At 50.0% G+C, this 6,568-nt stretch overlaps 1 protein-coding gene across 1 annotated transcript in view; it reads left to right on the top strand.

Moving 5' to 3' along the window:
• The window catches only part of VAT1L (vesicle amine transport 1 like), a 103,304-nt gene that overhangs the window by 16,368 nt on the left and 80,368 nt on the right, over positions 1-6,568 (top strand). The window lies entirely within an intron of this gene.

Genomic DNA, 6,568 nt, shown 5'->3' with positions numbered 1-6,568 from the left:
CAGGCACTCCTTCTCCACTACGCTATAATTCCGCTCGGGAGGGGTGAGCTTCCTACTCAAGAAGGTGACGGGGTGTTCCTCCCCCTGAACCACCTGAGACAGCACTGCCCCCAGGCCGACCTCCGAGGCGTCAGTCTGTACTATGAACTCCTTCCGGAAATCAGGGTTGACCAGAACGGGCTGTCCGCACAGGACCTCCTTCAGGGCCCGGAAGGAGTCCTCGGCCTGCGGAGTCCAGCGCACCATGACGGACTTCTTGCCTTTGAGAAGGTCCGTCAAGGGGGCTGATAGTCCCGCAAAATCTTTTACAAACCTCCTGTAGTACTCCACGATACCCAGGAAGGCCCTAACCTGCTTCGTGGTCAGGGGTCTAGGCCACTTCTGGATCGCCTCAACCTTGTTAATTTGGGGCTTAATCACTCCTTGGCCTATCACGTAGCCCAAGTAGCGGGCTTCCGTGAGTCCCAATGCACATTTCTTGGGATTGGCTGTCAATCCGGCTGTTCGAAGCGCGTCCACCACCGCTTGTACCTGTTCCAAGTGGGTCTGCCAATCGGAGCTGTAAATAATGATGTCATCCAGGTACGCTGATGCATACGCCTGGTGGGGTTCCAGCACTAAGTCCATCAACCTGTGGAACGTGGCCGGAGCGCCATGTAACCCAAAAGGCAAGACAACATAGTGGAAGAGACCCTCCGGCGTAACAAAAGCGGTTTTCTCCTTGGCGGACTCCGTCAGTGGCACCTGCCAGTACCCCTTGGTCAGGTCGAGCGTGGTAAAATATCGCGCCTGTCCCAGCCTATCAATCAGCTCATCCACCCGGGGCATGGGGTAGAGATCGAACTTGGATATTTCGTTCAATCTCCTAAAGTCATTGCAGAACCTTAAGGAGCCATCGGGTTTTGGTATTAGTACAATCGGACTAGCCCATTCACTCCGGGATTTTTCAATGACCCCCAGGCGTAACATTGTCTTTACTTCCTCCGATATGGCTTGTCGTCGAGCCTCCGGTACCCGGTATGACTTCAGGCGTACCTTCAGGTGGGGCTCGGTGACAATATCATGTCGTATCAGACTGGTCCTACCGGGCAGCTCAGAGAAGACATCGGGGTTCTGCTGAACCAACCGTCTGGCCTCTCGCCTCTGTTGCTTGGTGAGGGCTTCTCCAATCCTTACTTCCGGTTCGTCCTCTCCGGAGGTCGCTGGAGCCGGATGTGAACGACCCGAAGAGGAGGGAGATGGGGAGAAAACAGCCATCAGGCTTTCCCGTTCCTGCCAAGGTTTTAATAAGTTGACATGGTATATTTGTTCAGGTTTCCGCCTACCGGGCTGCAATACTTTATAGTTAACCACCCCGACTCTTTCCTTTATCTCGTAGGGGCCGTGCCACTGAGCCAGGAATTTACTCTCCGCCGTGGGGATCAATACCAACACCCGATCCCCGGGATTAAAGGTCCGCACGGTGGCTTGTCTATTGTAGCGGCCGCTTTGCGCGGCCTGAGCCTCCTGTAAATGCTCCTTCACAATTGGCATGACCGCGCTTATGCGGTTCTGCATACCCAAAATGTGTTCAATCACACTTTTATGGGGGGTGGGCTCCTGCTCCCAGGTTTCTTTTGCCAGGTCCAACAATCCCCGGGGATGTCGCCCGTATAACAACTCAAAAGGCGAAAACCCCGTGGATGCCTGTGGCACCTCTCGTATGGCAAACATCAAATAGGGAAGCATCATATCCCAGTCTTTCCCGTCTTTGGAAATCACCCTTTTGAGCATGGTTTTCAGGGTTTTATTGAATCGTTCCACTAAACCATCCGTCTGAGGATGATACACAGACGTACGCAACTGCTTGATCTGGAGTAGCCGGCATAGCTCTTTGGTCACTTTAGACATGAATGGGGTCCCCTGATCTGTAAGGATCTCCTTGGGCAACCCCACCCGGCAGAACACAGCAAACAACTCCCGAGCTATAAGCTTTGCTGCAGTATGTCTGAGAGGTATCGCCTCGGGATACCGGGTGGCATAGTCAACGATCACTAGGATATGCTGGTGCCCTCGAGCAGACTTTACGAGGGGCCCCACCAGATCCATCCCTATCCGTTCAAAAGGGACTTCTATAATGGGTAACGGTACCAACGGACTGCGAAAGTGGGTCAGGGGTGCGGTAAGCTGACACTCCGGGCAGGTTTCGCAGAACCGTTTTACCTCCCCAAAGACCCCGGGCCAATAGAACCTTTGTAATATTCGCTCCTGCGTTTTCTTGACCCCTAGGTGACCTCATCAGGTGTTTATGAGCCAAGTCGAGGACCCGCCGGCGATACGGCTGGGGTACCACCAACTGCTCTACCCCTACGCCCCGAATTTCATCTACCCGGTAGAGTAAATCCTGCTTAAGAGCGAAATGGGGGTATCTTACCTGGGCACCAGGCAGCTGTGCCACCCCGTCAACTACTGTCACTCGACTCCGGGCATGTATTAATGTAGGGTCCTGGAGTTGGGCTGTCCCAAACGTATCCGGGGACGCCTCCAACTCCGGGATGGGCTCGACCGTCTCAGCCTCTCCTGCCAATACCTCTAGGGGCGACCTATCAGGTTCACATCCTGTCCCTATCATGGGGACCCCTACGGCAGGCGTCCCGGTTTCAGGATTGTAGGGCTCAGGTCCCGGACTGACCAATATCTGAGGGGACTTAGGAGGTCCCTTCCATAAAGTCCAAAAATAGGGCAGATCCCTTCCTAGGATCACATCATAGGGAAGAGTATTAATAAGTCCCACCTCATGTTGCACCTGACCGCAAGGTGCTGTGATGGTGACTATCCCCGTGGGATAGTCTCGGCGGTCCCCATGTATGCAAACCACCCCCACGGTACGTCCTGTGGCCTTTACTTTAGCCCTTAGGGTTGATCGCACAAGGGTCACTAAGCTTCCGGAATCCAACAAGCCTGTAACCGGACATCCATTCACCTGTATTTGGCACAAGTGGGGCTCAGTCTCTGGGTAGACCAGGTCAGCGGTACACACCACCTGAGCATGCATTGAACCCCGTCGGGTAACCCCAGAATCCATGGGCTCCGTGGTGAGGGGACACTGGGCTTCCATATGTCCCACCCGCTGGCACCGCCGACATCTAATAGGGAAGGACACCCCCTTGACAAGTTGTCGTTTAGGGTACATAGTTTTCCGGACCTCAGGGACGGAGGGTGCAGCCTCAGACGGGACGGTAGCGGACTCCCGCACCGGTGTCAGCGGTGGGTCCTTGGCCCTAGGCTTGGAGGGGCCGGACCGACGGGCGGTACGCAAAGTCTCAGTGTCCCGTATCAAGTCCTGCGTAGCCACATGCCGCTCTACCAGGCATACTAATTGGTCCAGGGTACTTGGGTCGCCCTGTCCAACCCACCGTTGAATGGTGACGGGTAAAGTGCGTACAAAACGGTCAACAACTACCCTTTCTACCATTTGCGCCGGGCTCAGAGTGTCAGGCTGCAACCACTTTTTTACGAGATGCAACAAGTCATAGGCCTGGGAGCGTACAGGTTTGGTTTCCTCAAAGAACCACTGATTTACCCGCTGAGCCCGTACATAGGTATTCACCCCCAACCGAGCCAGTATTTCGGCTTTCAGGGTCACATAGTCAATGGCGTCCTCGGTACAGAGGTCCAGGTACGCTTTTTGGGGTTCCCCCGTCAGATAGGGTGACAATACCTCAGCCCACTGCGGGGTCGGCAGCTTTTCCCGCTCGGCCACCCGCTCAAACACCGCCAGGAACGCTTCCACATCATCACCCGGGGTCATCTTTTGCAACGCTTGTCTCACCGCTTTCCGGACGCTGCCGTCGTCACCCGGTCCCTGGGTTGTTGCTGCCGGTCCGGCACGGATCGACTTGGCCAGGAGAACCATCTGTTCTTGGTGCCTTTTTTCCTGCAATTGCAAGGCTTGCTGCTGACGTGCATTGGCCTGATCCATCTGTTCTTGGAATTTTTTTTCCTGCACTTGCAAGGATTGGAGCAGGTGTGCATTGGTCTGTTGCTGCTGTGCATTAGCCTGTTGCTGCTGTGCATTAGCCTGAGCCAAATGCTTTAGTATGTCCTCCATGGCGTCGCCGGGTTTGGGCTGTAGTATAGCCGCTCGAATCCAGGACATGCGCAGCTGGGTCACCAGGGATGAATGCTACACCTCACCGGCTGTCATGCCCGCCGATTCTCCACCATATGTGAGGTAGCGTTGTCGGCTGCGCTGCAAAAGACACGGGATCCAGGCACCAAGGTTCACAGCACACGGTTTATTATCCAAAGAACAAGTCCACAATAGTACATATGGGCCTTTCCGGCAGAGAACTCAGGGAGATGTGATCACTCCCTCACACCCGGCACACCTGTCCTCGTTCCTGTTTCCTTTTAACCCTTCCTGAAGCCTGTAGGGAAACAGCATTAACCCCGGAGTGGAGTTGCTTTCTATCATGGAGTGAGCACAACCGGGGTGAGACATACCGGCCGTCATAGATAACCCCGGTCACAGTCTCACAATATATATATAAGAATATCATCCAGTGACAGAAATAATTATTTTTACTTGAAATAATAATTTTCTCTTCACACTTTGCTTTCAGCACAGAATGTTCCTTTGCAGCAATTCCAGCTTTGCAGACCTTTGGCATTCTAGCTGTTAATTTGCGGAGGTAATCTGGAGATATTTCATCCCGTGCTTCCCCCCCTCACAAGTTGGATTGGCTTGATGGGCACTTTTTGGTACAATACGGTCAAGCTGCTCCCACAACAGCTCAATAGGGTTGAGATCTGGTGACTGGGCTGCCACTCCATTACAGATACATACCAGCTGCCAGCTTCTTCCCTAAATAGTTCATGCATAATTTGGAGGTGTGCTTTGGGTCATTGTCCTGTTGTAGGATGAAATTGACTCCAATCAAGCGCTGTCCACAGGGTATGGCATGGCATTGCAGAATGGAGAGATAGCCTTCCTTATTCAAAATCCCTTTTACATTGTATAAATCTTCCACTTTACCAGCACCAAAGCAACCCCAGACCATCACATTACCTCCACCATGCTTGACAGATGGCGTCATGCACTCTTCCAGCATCTTTTTAGTTGTTCTGCGTCTCACAAATGTTCTTCTGTGTGATCCAAACACCTCAAACGTCGATGCGTCTGTCCATAACACTTTTTTCCAATCTTCCTCTGTCCAATGTCTGTGTTCTTTTGCCCATATTAATCTTTTCCTTTTATTAGCCAGCCTCAGATATGGCTTTTTCTTTGCCACTCTGCCCTGAAGGCCAGCATCCCAGAGTCACCTCTTCACTGTAGATGTTGACACTGGCGTTTTGCGGGTACTATTTAATAAATCTGCCAGTTGAGGACCTGTGAGGTGCCGATTTCTCAAACTGGAGGCTCTGATGTACTTGTCTTGTTGCTCAGTTGTGCAGCGCGGCCTCCCACTTCTCTTTCTACTCTGGTTAGAGCCTGTTTGTGCTCTCCTCTGAAGCGAGTAGCACACACCATTGTAGGAAATCTTCAGTTTCTTGGCAGTTTCTCTCATGAAATATCCTTAATTTCCAAGGACAAGAATAGACTGTCGAGTTTCATATGAAAGTTCTCTTTTTCTGGCCATTTTGAGAGTTTAATGGAACCAACAAATGTAATTCTCCAGATTCTCAACTAGCTCAAAGGAAGGTCAGTTTTATAGCTTCTCTAATCATCAAAACTGTTTCCAGCTGTGCTAGCATACCTGCACAAGGGTTTTCAAGGGATTTCTAAACATCCATTAGCCTTCTAACAGCAAACACAATGTCCCATTAGAACACTGGAGTGGTGGTTGTTGGAAATGGGCCTCTATACACCTATGTAGATATTGCCTTAAAAACCAGACGTTTGCAGCTAAAATAGTCATTTACCACATGAACAATGTATAGAGGGGATTTCTGTTTAATTCAATGTTAGCTTCATTGGAAAAAAAATGTACTTTTCTTTCAAAAATAAGTAAATATCTAAGTGACCCCAAACTTTTGAGCAGTATATATATATATATATATATATATATATATATATATATATATATATAAAAAATATAGTAAATTTTAAATTCTTACGAATGGTGCATGCAATTCATGAAATTGCTACAAAATAAAAAATGCTGTTTATTATTGTTTTTAACATTTTTTAGTGCAATAAGTCATATATTTTCCTAAAATGTTGCCAAAAAATTGCCCATAGGTGTTAACATCTTTCTACAGTATAGTAAAGCATAATGTCACTGGATCACTGGATACTCGGTGTTGAGTTGTTTCCCACAAAATCATAGGCGCTCATGCCAAGGTTTACCAGATTTTGGATGTTTGAGCCTGGCCTTCCACAAACAAGATGTTCATCCTCTCCTCTATGATGTCTAGGGTGTATGGACTGAGGTTGTCTTCATGAGTCATCATGAGGACTATATTTTGGGCTAGTTCATCTCGTATATTTTCATCTTCTGTATGTTTCCGGTTGTATTCTTATTGATGCCGCGAGTTATGACTGCACCGAACTGATAGGATTTGTGTGACTCATGATCCACGTCGG

This window comes from Anomaloglossus baeobatrachus, chromosome 10 (assembly GCF_048569485.1).
Source record: "Anomaloglossus baeobatrachus isolate aAnoBae1 chromosome 10, aAnoBae1.hap1, whole genome shotgun sequence".
NCBI lineage: Eukaryota > Metazoa > Chordata > Amphibia > Anura > Aromobatidae > Anomaloglossus > Anomaloglossus baeobatrachus.
This window is presented reverse-complemented; position numbering and strand designations above follow the sequence as displayed.